This window comes from Ornithodoros turicata, chromosome 5 (assembly GCF_037126465.1).
Source record: "Ornithodoros turicata isolate Travis chromosome 5, ASM3712646v1, whole genome shotgun sequence".
Taxonomy (NCBI): Eukaryota; Metazoa; Arthropoda; class Arachnida; order Ixodida; family Argasidae; genus Ornithodoros; species Ornithodoros turicata.
This window is the reverse complement of record NC_088205.1, coordinates 69841754-69857044: the sequence shown is the minus strand read 5'-3', so window position 1 is coordinate 69857044 and position 15291 is coordinate 69841754. Positions and strand designations below refer to the sequence as shown.

The following is a 15291-nucleotide window of genomic DNA, read 5'->3' as shown; positions in this document are numbered from 1 at the left end:
GCTCATAGCCAGAACGATGTAGAACGAACGATGTAATTCGGGACCATGTTGGCTAGGAGCGTGCTATGTGCTGAAGTTCATTTTCTTAAGAGTGTGTGTGTGTGGGGGGGGGGGTAGGAAATCCTCTCGTATTGGATACAGACGCGTCTCCTCTATGTACTCTACGTTCTGTTGCAAATATGATGGGCCCGCCTGCTTTGAACACGTTTGCATGACATATTGCTCCGCGTGAAGTTCAGTATCGGAAAGGCATTCCCACCTAGTTGCATCGTGTGTGCGCATTTCTGCAGAGTACCTTGTTCGTTATGCAATGTTATTGATCACGCACACCTGTCTGTTATGCACGGGAACAGGAACCTCAGTTTGACAGCTTCTGCTCAGCTCATAAGGCTCCTGCTTGAACTTACGTTCACCAGATCGTTGGATTTTCTAAACTTTAGTGCCTGTTACGCACGCCATGCATGTGTGATCTTTTCAAATATACCCAAAGTACTCATATGTGTGAACTCATGTGGAGTCTGTTTACTTGAGAGAGTACAAAAACACTCGCTAAGGGCGCCGTCCTCCCGCCCGTTGTGTAGAAACACGTACTGCATGCTGTTGGCTTTGGCCGCACGGTTGGCTTCGGCTTTGGCTGGCTTCGACCATTATCGTGCCTCGTTGAGAGTAGCTCGGCGGTCTGCTGTTAGAAAGAAATTACACTTGAAATTACTGGGCACGGTACCTCGGAGGATCTAGTTCAGGAGCATGTTAACCCACTTTCCTGAATTACCAGCGGCATGACCGAGCGGGTTAAGGCGTCCGCTCGTTGGTGGTGGCCAAGGTCGTGCTGAAGACTGGAAGGTGGTGGGTTCGAATCCTACCACCGGCTGTGCTGTCTGAGGTTTTCCATGGGTTTTCCGAAGACTTTCCAGACGAATGTCGGCACAGTTCCCCCTGAAGTCGGCCCAGGACGCATACTAACCCCCCTGTCCCCCACTCCTTCCATGTTGTCCTCTCTCCATCTGTCCACATCTCTACGCGGCTCATAGCCACAGTTGCTTCGCGGCGCTAACACGGAATAAAAAAAAACATTCCTGAATTCGTGCCCTCTCTTAACGGAAGCTATCCCGGTTCACACGCTGAGAATGCTATTGCTTGCTGTCTTGTAGAGTTCTAACTGTGAGCACCTTTTCGATTGTACAAGCATATGCTGTCTTCGGATATGGAGACTACATAGAGAAAGACGGGCATGGATTCCACGGCCACAATGCTTTTCAACTATCTTAACAAGGCGTTCAGGAGGCTACTGTCAGATAAGGCGTAATAATGAGTTTTAGATCAGTGTTGTACGTAACGCCGTTATCGTAATCGTGTACTTTTTCGGTATCGAAGTGGGCGTATGGCGATACTTTTTAAATCGGTATCAGAAAAGTGTTTCCGTTACAAATTTGTGGCACGATCTCCTTATCGGTAACGATAAGGAGATATTCGTTATCGTTACCGATACCTTTAAAGGTGCCCCCACCTTTGCTTCACCGGTCATATTTCTTAACTGTATTCATTGTCACTGACCCGCCTAGTAAGGACAGTGGCAAGGGCAGTGGCAAGGATAGCTTTGCGAACACTCGCCGTGACTTCAAAAAGTGAACACAGCAGTTCCCCCTAGTGTTTCAGCGGAACGTCCGTTCAGGAGAGAGTTTCAGTACATCGAACGCTGTCGCCCTAAGGGTACGTAAGGGATAGAGTTGATGGTTCTGCGTACGCCCATAACAGAAAAAGAGCTTCCCAGAGCATAACAGAAAAGCGCTAACCACAAACGCTATCCCTTACGTTGCGCAAAGGCGACTGCGTTCGATGTACTAAAACTCTCGTGTCTGTGCGGACACACTTACAGGAAAGTTTGCTTCCAATCCGCTATTATCTAAATGGAATGTTCACGTGATCGCGTTTGCGTAAGTAAAGGATAGCGTTGGTGGTTCTGCGCACGCGCAGTGCGCAGAACCACCACACTGAAAAAGAAACGGATGTTTCTTTCGCTGGTAAACCACGAAGGACGCAACCGATGAGTCGCGTTCCTTTTGTGTTCGTGTCAACGTAACGGCATCATTCATACCGCGAAGAGAAATTTTTGTACTGCAGTGCCCCTTTGACACTGCTCGAAAGAACGCCTCGGCATGAAGAAATCGAAAAGCAGAGGCTTCGTGCGTAAACTTTCTCGAGCAAAAATTGCGATAAGCTTTGGGATTAGTGTGGAAATTAACCTTGTTAGGGAGTTTGCTGTGTCCTCCCTTGGGGGTCAACAGCCTTGTTATTTCGCACGGGGATTAGGCGTTCATTCCAAGGTGGTTCATTAAAATGCAGTGGTAACAAGCCCTTCCATACGATGCCCCTGCCGCATTGATCTGTGTGGTTGCCAAGTGAAATGGCAAACGGAGGGGATTCTCACCATAGACAAGACAGCCGACAAAAGGAAGGAACGGGCGTCAACCACAGGAAGAACGATGAGTACGCATTCGACGCCCACATGCCAAACTGTAGCGCACAGGGTGTAAGAAAATCCTACAAGGAACACCTATCTGCTACCATCATCATCGCCAGCTGTTTACTTCGATATTTGTAATTGTACGTTAATTATATAATATACTGTCGGTGCACTTCTCTTTATTTCGTTTCGCAGCTGACCGTTACTACAGACATACATGGGAAAAGGAATGAGAGGACCACTCCACCGCACGTACTAAGACAGTGTACTCTAGAAGTCATTAACAGATTAACGAACGCAGAAACGATTTTCACCGATTGATCGACGAAGCACACTGCGTCATCATGGCCTTTGTCATACAAGTCAAGTCACCAGAACGCGCCGCGCTGACAGGCTATCGCATAGGATGTCACCCACGACAGTTGTGCTCCGGAAAGTACTCAACGATATGTAGTATATTGCCGAAGAAGTCCTACCGGAAAACTGAATGTTTTGTGATACATAAAAGAAGAAGAAGAAAAAAGAAAAGCCAGGCAGTAATGCATATTTCGTGCAGATCAAAGGACAGGCAGCCTTGTACGTATTATCCCTTTGTGTTCTGCGGTACGTACATCTCTTCGTCAACACCAACACATGGGCTATTCTTTCAGACAGTAAGTCAGCCTTGGAGGCCCTGAAATTTTAATTTCCCCAAAGTGATCGACAACATCTATAAACGGAGATCATTTGCCTGCAGGCCATGCTGTCGTCCCTACCCCAGAGTGTGTGGTTCCAGTGGAATCCGGGTCACGTTGGTATCTTGGGGAATGTCCTCGCCGATTCTACGGTCAGGTGTGCCTGTCTGTCACTTCCGTTTCGCTTACCCCGTCTGTCTGCCGGCTTGCCATTCGCCGATACTGCACGAACAGCTCTCGATCCTTTTTCCAAGACGCCGTCAGGAAGAACTCTTTTCTCCGCTCGACTGAGCCGACGATGGCCCACATTCTGCTAGGACGCTACCCCAGGGAGGAAGAGTCCTTGCTTCACAGGCTTCGACTGAAGTGGCGCGGACTCCACTGCTCCTCTCTAAGATGGGCCACCTTCTATCACCCATATGCCCCACCTGTCATGTTGAAGGAGACATTCCACACCTGCCTCCACTGCACCCGTTACCGGCAACACCGTGTTCTCCTGCGGTCGCGCATCGCTCGCCTCGGGATCTTAGACTTTTCCCTATAGCTACGCCGCTCGGCCCCACACAGCATAGTGACGTGACCAAGACACTTCTTTGGTTCCTGCGGGTCTGTGGCCTTCTGGGTGAACTGTGGTCAATTCCGTTCTTTAAAAAACTGGGAAGCCCCCGCAGCGCAGGCTAACCTTTCCCTCCTTTGTTTTCGTAACAAACATATATCCCACACCATTTCAGACCTTGCATGATCACAACTGAGTAGTAGACATGTTTCGTGCTTAACCTCACTTCTTTATGCTTATGAAACACCCTAAAACAGGTTTGGATACGATTACAATACAACACAAAGTAAAAACCAACGCCAAAGTCCAATTAACTGTGATTACACTGAGGGAGGGTAAAACGGGTAGGATCACTTTATTACAATTAAGATGAACGAGGCTTTCGTGCAGAGCCTGCACTTCATCAGGTTAAAGAGTAGCCGTACAACAGGACGTATATATATACCAGTAGAAAGGGAGGGAGAGAGAAAGGGAAATAGAAAAGCAAAAACACAATCGAAGACACTTATCTACTTTATCTTTGTTTTTATGACACCCACACAAACGTGTGGGGCGGGACTCAACGCTGCTTACCCGCACCTAAAGATGCACTCATGATTTTCTGTGTTTAGAGCTAACTTTGTGAGTAGAAAATCTTCACATCATTTCCACGATACATGTAGCCCGGCAAATTGGGTGGGGCTTATTGCTGAGCATGAAATAATTTAAAACAATTAGAGATAATTGATTGTCAACAACAACGACAACAACAATAAATGATGGCAGAGTGATGACATGTCAAGCATAAACAAACACGTTGCACTTTTCGCAATGGGCGCGTGTTCGACTGTCACATCCTTCTCCTGCGACAACAACGGTTACTTACTGGCTGACCGACCACCGACAACTAATACACTGATCAGTTACTAAAGTACACACGGGGAGTTACCCAACAACTAATACACTGATAAGTTAATAAGTTACTAAAGAACACACACAGAGTTACCCGACAATAAACAAACTGTTAAGTTATTGAGCAGCCTTGTGAGCACAGCAGCCTTATAAAGTTGTTGAGAAAAATAAGATTATCTGAGATCATGCCGTTGCATAATCTGTAGATAAGGATGGCAACCTTATATTTCAGTAAATTGTATATGCTCTGGATAGACAGACACTGGAATGCAAATGAGATACTATCGCGGGGATGTGCGAACATCATTATGCGCATTGCTCTTTTCTGAGCGTGAAGTAGAGGAAGCAGGCTGGATGAATAAGTGAGCCCATAAACTTCCAGGGCATAAGAAATATGCGATTGGATTAGAGCATGGAAAACCATTCGGAGACAACTGACGGGGACCAGGTATCGAATTCTTGAAAGAGCATAGAGCCCGCTGGTGATCTTGGAACGCACAAACTGGATATGGTTAGTCCACGATAAATGTTCATCCAAGATAACCCCCACGAATTTCACGGATGTCGTTCTTGACAGGGAGCGTCCACAAAAATGCAATGTGTATTGGCTTAGGTTAAGTAATTTTTGGCATGGGCGGAAGATTACATACGAAGTCTTACCTATGTTAGGAACGAGTTTGTTAGCTGTCAACCATGCGGAAAACTTAGTTAAAACGTTATCAGCCTTCACGAACAGCCCTGCAATAGTGCGGTCTTCAACAAAAATATTGGTGTCGTCGGCATATAAGAAACACTTCTCAGACAGACAGAGATGAAGGTCGTTAATATACATCAGAAAAAGGAAGGGACCCAAAATTGACCCCTGAGGAACGCCAGTTAATAAAGCCTTAATAGAAGAATCGTAGCCCGAGACATGAACATACTGCATACTATTTTGCAAGTAGCTCTTTAGCAAAGTAAGCGGAAGCCCTCGAATTCCATACCTGTATGCCTTTTGTAGAAGTATTTTGTGATCAATTAAATCAAAGGCCTTTGTCAGGTTCACAAAATGCCCATTGTAAGCAGTTTTTGTTCGATATTCTTCTTTATCTGTTCGGTCGCGTTAATTAATGCTAAAGTTGTGGATTTACCTTTGCGAAAGCCGAACTGGAGCGGATATATTATCTTATGTCTGTTAAAGAATCTTTCTAGTCGGTTAAGTATTAATTTTTCAAACACCTTGCTGACCGCAGGAAGTATCGATATGGGACGATAATTTCCTACATCCACTCTGGTTCATTTTTTATGGACAGGTACAACCTTCGCCAGTTTAAGTTCGTCAGGGAATGTCCCTTGTAAAAACATGCTATTTGCTAGCACTGACAGTGGTTGGGCCTAGAGGTGTCCCACTCTTTTAAGAAGAGATGAAGATAAACCGTCATGATTTTGAACTTTTGAGAGATCTTATAGTGGAAAGCACTTCATTTGGTGTGGTTGGGTCAAGAAAGAAAGAATGAGGGTTTGATGGCGGAAGTGGAACTTCGAAACCTGTACTATACAATAAAGGCACGCTCTTCGTTATATTAGTAAAATGGTCATTTAGCATGTTTGCCACTTTATCAGGAGCACTCACCAGTTCATTGTTATTTTGGGGTGGAATGTCGGTACGTGTCTGTCCATTACTTTTACCCAAAATGCGGTTGATTGTGTTCCACATGGTTTTGGGATTACCGTTGGTCTCGCTGAAAATCTTAGAAAAATAGTTACGTTTGGCGGCGCGCAGGACATTTCTGAGGGTATTGTTACAAGTAGTATAACGAGAACGAAGGTGGTGATTGAATGGAGAACGGCGCATTTTAGTATATAGATTATTTTTATGCTTAATGCTTTTAAGAATTGCATTAGTGATCAATTGTTGTCTAATCGTGCTACGCTTGCTCAAAACTGAGGTTACGGTCGATTCTTTAATCAACCCAGAGAGTGTTGTAAGACAGTAATTCATCTTTTCCGATGTGTCAGTATATGAGGAAAAAATCCCGTGTGAACTGACGAAGGCGACTCTCGAGTGAAACAGGGCTAACATGTGTGCGTGTGCGATAGCCCAAATCACGTGAAGGCGTCCCCAAGAAAACCTCATTCTGTTTAGTATGCATAATCATTTAGAGCTTTCTAGGAGTTCAACATGACCTGCTCGGTCGAAGGACGAGGTAAAAACTTTACTTGCAATACATGGTATTAGACAATAAACACATGCGCGACGCTGAACAGGACAAACTGCAGTAACACATAATACCGTAACAGTTTCTCCGAACAACTAATTCTCGTTGCTTGTATAACTTTCCCGCACATTTCACATGGCCACATGCAGCTACAAGTGATGTCGAGCAGCAAGCATCCATGTTGATGCAGCAAAAGATCTCTATAATGTTTTTTTCTTTTTCCAACACACATTCCCTATGTTCTGCTCGATACAGAGAAGCATTGCGTTCATTCGAGATTGGCAAGCAGACGTGTCCCTCAGCACACCGTGGACCAAGCATCCTATGTCGGTGGAGCAAATGTACCAAAAGTACCAAATGATTATCATCTCTATTCGTCTCTGGACATCATCCTTTTGCGTTTTCATCATCTCATCATCGGATTGAACTTTCTGTATTAAGTGTACTGGGGTAGCCAGTTTGACTTCGTCGAAACTCACATCCCCATTTTTTTCTTTATTCACATCACATCACATCACATCACATCTTCGAACATCATGTCGCACGAGCCGCCAGTACCAATCGGTTCCAATGAGGACGGAGATAGGAACTTCGTGATCTGTTATTGGAACGTTCATTATTCCTTCAAGCTATAAAATGCCCTGGATATGGTCCTTACTGACAGCAGGGAGTACACTGCCACACTGAATTCACACGGCCCCCGTCTAGCACGGTCCTGAGACGCGCCGCCACTCCAGTGTTGCCTCGACGCACCTCGGGAGTCGTATTATATTTAAACACGTAACTTTCGATCTAAGTACTTAAAACAAAATAGAAAAACGAACGTCCGCCCCTCATTTCCTGTCACATCTCGAATACGCAGTGCTACGTTTCGAAAAGAAAAGAAAAAAAGTGCGCGTCAGCTTTTTTCAACTGCTACTGAAATGGCTCTTTCTCTGTTTTGTATGTGTGCGTTTTCTTTATTCACGCTCTGCACGCAACCCCCATCATCCGTAGAACAATTCCGCCCGGCTTACGGAAAGCGCTTCGGGCAGTGTAATATTTAACTGCGTCGGAAATGAGGCATGGTAATGTGTACTTAAGCGCTTTCAACACCCATACACGGTGGGGAAAAAACTCTGTGTTCGAAATGTGAAATCGACCGTTAGCGAGATTAAATACGAAATATGGGAAGAATTGACTCTGTCCTCTATGGAAACAGTAGAGAGAGAGGAGAGAAAGAGAGAGAACAGCGGAATTCTAACAAATATAGGCCTCCCTAAAACGGCGAAAATTGTTTCGTGTGGAAGCAGGTGCTGAAACACGTTATATAATTTACCGAGCTCGTTTCGTCCAACAATTTCGTCTTATTTTTTGCTGAAAACTTTTAGTCGCGTCAACATTTATTGTTCCTAGATTTACGTAAGACAGAAAGAGAGAAAGAAAAGCAAGAAAGAGATAGAGGACACGAATGAGAGGCTTTGAAGTTGCTCTCGTCAAATTTTACGTGTCGCCTCGGAGCTCTGGTGATGCGCAAAATAGGAAGAAACAAAATCGACGTGACATAAAGCTTGTAGCCTGTTTTGAAGTGACAATATTGACTGAACAGCTCTAGGTGCAGTCGGCGTGCAAAGAGGAAGACAAAGAAGGGTGACGAAAGGAGGTGTAATAAAAAACGAAAATTGTGTACGAAACGTGTTCGAGCGACTTGCGTCGCAGGAAGGTGAGGGCCAATTGTATCGCTCGAAAGGCACACTATTTTTTATTGAGCTTCGCGGGTTCCCCCCTCGCCCCCCCCCCCCCCCCCTACGCGCGCTGTTGGTGTGCCAGAGAGGGAGGGAGAGAGTTAAAGCCAGGTTATGTTGCCGCGGGCTCTGTGTCGTTTGTTTGACGAAGGGACTACGTAGAATCTACTGTAAAGTGCAGTACGAATCGAGCACAATGTCTCTTATTGACACGTAATGGGAGAAAGTATTGAGTGCTCAGCTGTCGAAGGTCTCTTCGAAGGCAACCAGCCAATTGTTTGTAACGAACGCAGGCTGTGAGATGGTTCAATACCGTTGCTCCGAGCTCCGACAGGAGGAAAAATATAAAGGTTGGATTGGATGCAGTGCTTACTCTTGGTGTCGATAAGCGCTAGTACTAGTAGTCCTAGTAGTACTAGCAGTAGTACGAGAAGTAGTACTAGTGGTACTAGTACGTCTGGAACAAACACCTCGTAGTGAAAAAAAAAAAAAACACGCGACACCAATAACTATTGACCCAGTTAGCGACGTGCCCGTAGATTCGTAAATGAATCTACAAAAGTGGATGTTGCGTAGAGGATTTAAGTATGTTTTTGTTTCATCAATCTTTCGCTTTGTCGGTGTTTGACATAGCCGGCCAACAGGAGCAATGTATGTTGTCGACCGTAGGTTGTTTGTGGATTTGATTGCGAGGACGACACAAAATAGAAGGATATTGTACAGGGTTAATTGATACGCTTACCTTTCAATGACAGATAACGGTTAACGGCTACCATTTCTGAGTTGGCATTCACAGGTGCCTGGATGATGACGTCATTCTCGGTTGAGGAGCACGCTCAGATATAACGAACCATTTTGGTTCGAACCCTGAAAAGGAAGAACCAAATGTCATGACATTAACTCTGCGTGTTATTCGTTACATACAAGGTGTTTGCACGCAACCCTGTTTAAAAAAAATTAAAAAGAAAAAAAAAAGAAGAAGAAAGGCTTGCATACAGACGCTAACAGCGTTACAGTATTTAATATGTGCTGTAATATCATTTGATGTTTACATTCCATATGTTAATAGCGTCGCGAACACAAAATCTACATTGGATGAACAGCAAGACATGGTGTTGTGACAATTTAAAAGCAATCGCCGCAGGCCACGTACCCCGGCAGCACCGCGGTATTTGCCATAGCAAGGCGAGACGCAGAAAGACATATAAGCTGCTAAGGGAGGAACACATGTTTTATGTCCTCGAAGCGTTCCTCGCAGTTTTGCTCACGAGGCCCTTTCAACGACTTTTGCCAGTGCTCGATAAAAAGATAAGAGGAAGGGGGTGGGGAGGGAGAACCGGTAATAAGCTGCCAAGGCCTCGTTTGCATGATTCGAAAAAAAGAAAAAAAAAGAAAGAAAAATGCGCGAAAGTGTTTAGTATGACGGCTACGAGGCGGCGCCCTGTGTATTCACAGCCATTTGTTATGCAAACTACTTTCCCGCCCCCTCGTGCGGAATACACGTAGGAACCCCGAAGATAAGTCGTCATTTACCATGCGTCAAAAGTGAAGGAGGTCGTCGTATTTCTGGATAGAAAAAGAAATAGAGAGAGAGAGAGAGAGAATTCGGGACGAGGAAGCCAAAGCTCATTATGATTATGAGGTTGTTCTGTGGACGAACGGGAAGAAAAAGGATAAAGAATAACACTATAAACTAATTTTGTCTCGCTTACGGGAATATTTGAGGAATATCCGCTGTTCTTTTTCTTTTTCTTTTTGCCGCCCCATTTTATTGGACGACCGAGTAATCGGTAAAGGCGATATTTATAGCATCACAGAGATCGACAGAATCGTACTCCTGTTCGTGCGAGCTATCGGTTACGATGCATGCGGTATCTTACGTTCATCATCTTTCTGTGTTCGAAGCGTATCGCATGCACGAGGAATCCCATTTCGGATCCTCGCCAACATTTTTTCAATTAACGGGACTCCAGAAACAAACCTTAATCTGTGACTGCGTGCGTGTTACTTTGTTGATGAAGCCGGAGTTTATGCAGGCGTTTTACGAACAGATTTGTGAATACAGTAGCATCAATTGCCACGGGAGGGAGAGCTGGAAAATATATTCGAAGCTGGGAAATCGCGTTTCCGCCCGGTTTCATATAGCTTTCGTAGAGGGCAGACGAAAAGAAACGGAAGGACGGTCATCACGTGGTTGTCATCGAACCGTTTGGTTGTCACGAATGACAAGGAAGTGCTATACAGTACTACTAACAATAGAGAGCGCTGGTAGATTGGAAGAGCACCATACGAAGATGTGAAATCAAAGATCAGCGACGTGAAAGAGCGAACGAGAACCAGCTATACATATCCCGCGTTACCGTGACCTTCGCACTGCGACAACTTTCTCTGCATCCTGCCTTGTCCCTGTGGGCGCATAATAATTTCCGTTAAACGAGCGTTCATCCCCTACATCGAAGAAAGAAGAAGAAGAAAAGAGGAGAAAACCAGAAAACCTCGCGTGGGCCGAGGATATTTCTTCGTCAACACGATACGCTTGCGCCCTTTCCCACGTTAAGTAAAACGTAGTTAATTTTTATTCTGCCGTATGGGTTCCACTGCGGAAGGAGCAGTCACGCGAGAGAGTTTAATTAGAGTCGCGAAGGTAAAAGCACTTTCAAAGAGCTTTAATAATAACGTCGAATTCGTTCAACTTTTTTTTTATTCGCCGTTAGATAAAAAAAAGGAAGTATCGAGAGCAAAAAAAGGTTATCTCGTAGAAATACGTAGCAAATCTTGACTATTACGTGGGGTTATGAGGCGCTGTGCGGAGCTTTCTGAATGCGTCATTCTTGATGCGGGCATATCAGTTTTCGCATGCTCGGCATACCCTTTCTCCCTTCTTCTTTTCTCTCATCTTTTTATTTCACTCAAAGCAAATGAAATCGAGTCAGATGAAAAAACTAGAGACTGTACTGTTGGCTCTGTTGTCCGCCTAAAACCAACCAACCTTAATTTGCGTGGGTCTTGTTTTCAAAAATAAGTACCGTCATGTAATATAAACAGTGTGTAATACAACAGTGGTCTCACCTCTCCACCAAACAAGCAAACGTGTGATCCAAAACCAATAGGAGTATTACTTTTACTATATGTACTCACTGTGGTACTATAGTACAGGTTGGGACAAAAGTTTACGGAATACGCGAGCGACGTACTCTTTCACCGGTGCGACACCCTACCGGCTGCCGGAAGCGAGTGAGTTCACTGTTTCGAGGGGTGGAAGGGTGCGCTGTTAGCGACACACAGCGGTAACTTGTACTTCCCAGGCATGGTTCCCAGGCACGCATAAGCGACACTGGAACCTGGAACCACCACTGTGTATCGCTAACAGCGCATCCGTCCACCCCTTCAAAACAGTGGACTCACCCGATTCCGGCAGCCGCTAGGGTGTCGCACCGAAGAAAAAGTACGTGGCTCGCGTGTTCCGTAAACTTTTGTCCCAAGCTGTACTTTAATGAATCAAAAGAAGTTTGTGTGTCTGGCAAAATATACGAAAAATGATTCCCAAGCTCCGAATACGTCCGGGAACACAGCAACAAGAGGCACGCAAGCTGGTGTGTACGATCAGGTGACAACAGACTCAGTCTGTCCGCGTGCATTTCTCCTGTTTTGACCTCCGTCCCTGTGTAGTAATATGGTCCTCAAACACAAGGAGATGTTACCATATTAAATCCGGGAATTCTGTTCAGGATTCCGCTTAACTCAAAAACTTGCGCTTTCTAGCGAATTCCTTTTTGTCATCGTAGAACAAGAACAAACGATGTGCAAGTTTCCGGCGATAACGATTCAAAAGCAAAGAGAAAACGGTTGAGAGCACTAAACAGTTACATTTTCGAAAAATGAGACTTTCGTGCAGGTTTGCACTTAGCTGCACTTGCACTTCTTTGTTGCACTTCTTCAACCTGAAGAAGTGCAGCTACTGCACGAAAGTCTCGCTTTCGCAAATTAAACTGTTTAATGCTGTCAACCGATTCCTTTTTGTGTTAAACTGATGTAGACAGAAATGTGCAAATAGAAATATCTTGCAAGAAGCGATCCAATAAGGTCGTGAGGAGTTTAATCGCGCGTCCCACTGTAATAATAATTATTATTTTTTAATTCGCCTGCAACTTTTGGTGTTTCAGCAGCGTGCTCGGTAAAGTCCAGTACAATGTGTCGTCGTTTTTGTCGCCCTTCCCAGCACTCACCCCACACAAAATGGATTGCACACCCCAGTGTGTGATCCGTTTCAAGGAATGCGGCAGCGTAATGTACTTAAATATCAATTAAGAAGTCTTTGGGAGTTGCCTAGACTGAGGGGTTCGTTAACATAGAATTTGCAAGACATTAAAGAAAGATTACGCGGCGCGCAGTTTTCCATATTTTGCACGTGTCCACTTGAGAGGGCTCCACTATAAAACGGCAGCTGTCTTCTGTTTCTTTTTCATCCTCAAATCATAAGGATAAAAATGGCATAAACGCAGGCAAACGGATGGATGAAAGAGCTCAAAGCTGTGCGAGCGAGGCGGTGGATTACTAAGCGAGAAAAAAAGAATATGTGATTGCTAGTTTGAGCAACGTCAGTGTCGTCCATCCTGTCGTCTGCACAAGCTGATGCTTTTCGCATGATGGACAAAAATGGGATATTATACTCCGACACTACATAAGAGCAACGGTCACAGAGGCACATCTCCGCCAGAGAATGTAGTCCGGACATACGTAGAAGTGGAGTGTACGAAAAGATGGCGAACGTCATTTGTAAATACTGGCAAGATGTTTCGGTTTCTGCAGTAACTGGCTCAACGCGTTGCCCTTAATATGTTTTGACGTGCTTCTATTACTCCTTTTGTTTAATACGTCTTACAGTACCTCGACAGTTATCCAAGTTATCCGGTTTTGCGCGACTAGAAAATGGTAACGGTTGTGTGTGTTACACATAACGTTTGTCTGCCTGTATGTGTGGCGACATGGTTGCACGTGCCCCAGGGTAGGACTGCGGATAATTTCGACCACTTGGGGCGCTTTCGACGTGCACCGGAAGTCTCCGACATACGGCGCTCGAAGCAATGTTTGCCAACAGCAATGTAACTGCGACCTATAGGAGACTAGAAGCTGTAGTTGCTTCCGATTTGCCCCTTGTTTTCCTAGAGTGTACATCTAAATCCCCGTTTGTAACTGTTCAACGACCCTGCATCAGAAAAAAGAAAAAAAAAAAGAGAAAGGACGCTTCGGCCTCACAACAGAATGGCGGTGCTGCAGCGAATCAGGGGCTCGTCTTGAAGGTTTTACGACTCCGAAAAGACGTCCAGTATTTACCTGACAAACATTTGCCAGCACTCGCTAACTCTGCAGCAGAACGGCGTGCCGTCGCGACAGACAAAGTGGGGTTCGGTGGAATCACTGCTTTTGTTTCATCCTCGTTAGTCATTTCGAACGTACTGCTCGCTGCAGGTTTTTCTTCGAACCTCTGTAAATATATCTGTATCTTCATGTCAATTGCCTGTGTATGTAACTCTGTGAAATATCTTCGTTTTGTTGCTACACATCACCAAAGTTTGTATACCGTGTATACATTTGCGGGAAGCGCCTTTCCTGGCTCTGCTACAGTGCTAATGTAACTAGGTGTGAAATCCAATCAACAACACAACAACAAATCGAAAACCTCGTTCTAAGGAAACAAGGTGCAAATTTGGAAGCAATTATAGCTTCTAGTCTATAATCTAGTTCTCTAGATGACAATTACTCCCGATTTTGGTCCTCTGACGTTGAAACTTAGTCCCCATAGCACTGGAAATACTCCCTAAACTTCGGACAAATTCTGCTGGAAGTGTGTGGAGATGGTGCAGGAGAGAGGGTGTTGCAAGCTGCGCATGTTTCAGTGTGCGCGTGAATGAAGCCATGAAATCGAATGCAGATGGGAGTCAGCACCGTAAATGTAGTACTGACATGGAAAGAGAAGAATGCCTGTTTACATACAAGCATGGAATTGTGAATAAAGTCGTTGAATGTTAGGGCTCGTTAATGGCGCGGTGTCCCTGTTCCCGTCTATTCGTACACGCTTCTTCTACTTTAAAGGATTAACGCAGTCATTTACGAACAGGCCGAAATGAATGTTTCCACTGCACTCGAGGAGATGCGTTTTGGCCTGTTTCAACGGCAGCGGATACATGCGCATGTCGCGATGTCCAATGTGCCTTTACAGAACTATAATTTCGATGGACAAGGAAGTGCACTTCGGAAAACTGCACGTACACTCCGTCGGATTGCATCGAATTTTCAACGGATACTTTTAGTCGCGATTGGGTCATCTCTTCGCTCTCGTACATTACCATGTCCCTGGATAGTATTGAGGGGGGACGAGGAGCTCTGCACGCTCACGTTTTCGTCAGGATATACTAACCACATTTGATAACACACTGGTTACAGTTACAGATTTTAACCTGTTCATTGATCTGGTGCACGGGCGCTACTTCACCACGGGCTCAGTTACACACCTTATAACCCTGTCACACGGGCTGTCTTCAACGACCATTGAAACCAGTGACCATTGAAAATGCACGTAGCGCCACCAAGCGTGTAACGCGTCAACTCCTCGAAGAGCATTGGATCCAATGTTTCCTGATAGGTTGACACATTACACCCTAGGTGGTGCTACCTGCATTTTCAATGGTCACTGATCTCAATCGTCCTTGAAGACTGCCCGTGTGACCAGGGTATCAGACCCTTTTGCTTTCTCTTTCCTCCTCTTCTTCTTTGTTTTTTTTTA

General features: G+C 45.1%; 1 protein-coding gene across 3 annotated transcripts in view; it reads right to left on the bottom strand.

The window, feature by feature from the left end:
• LOC135394665 (leucine-rich repeat-containing protein 24-like) overlaps positions 1 to 15291 on the bottom strand; it is a 255982-nt gene that overhangs the window by 26776 nt on the left and 213915 nt on the right. For all 3 annotated transcript variants that reach the window (XM_064625519.1, XM_064625517.1, XM_064625518.1), the window contains one exon: positions 9250 to 9374. The gene's annotated coding sequence lies outside the window, so the exon portion shown is untranslated. The remainder of the gene's footprint in view (positions 1 to 9249; positions 9375 to 15291) is intronic.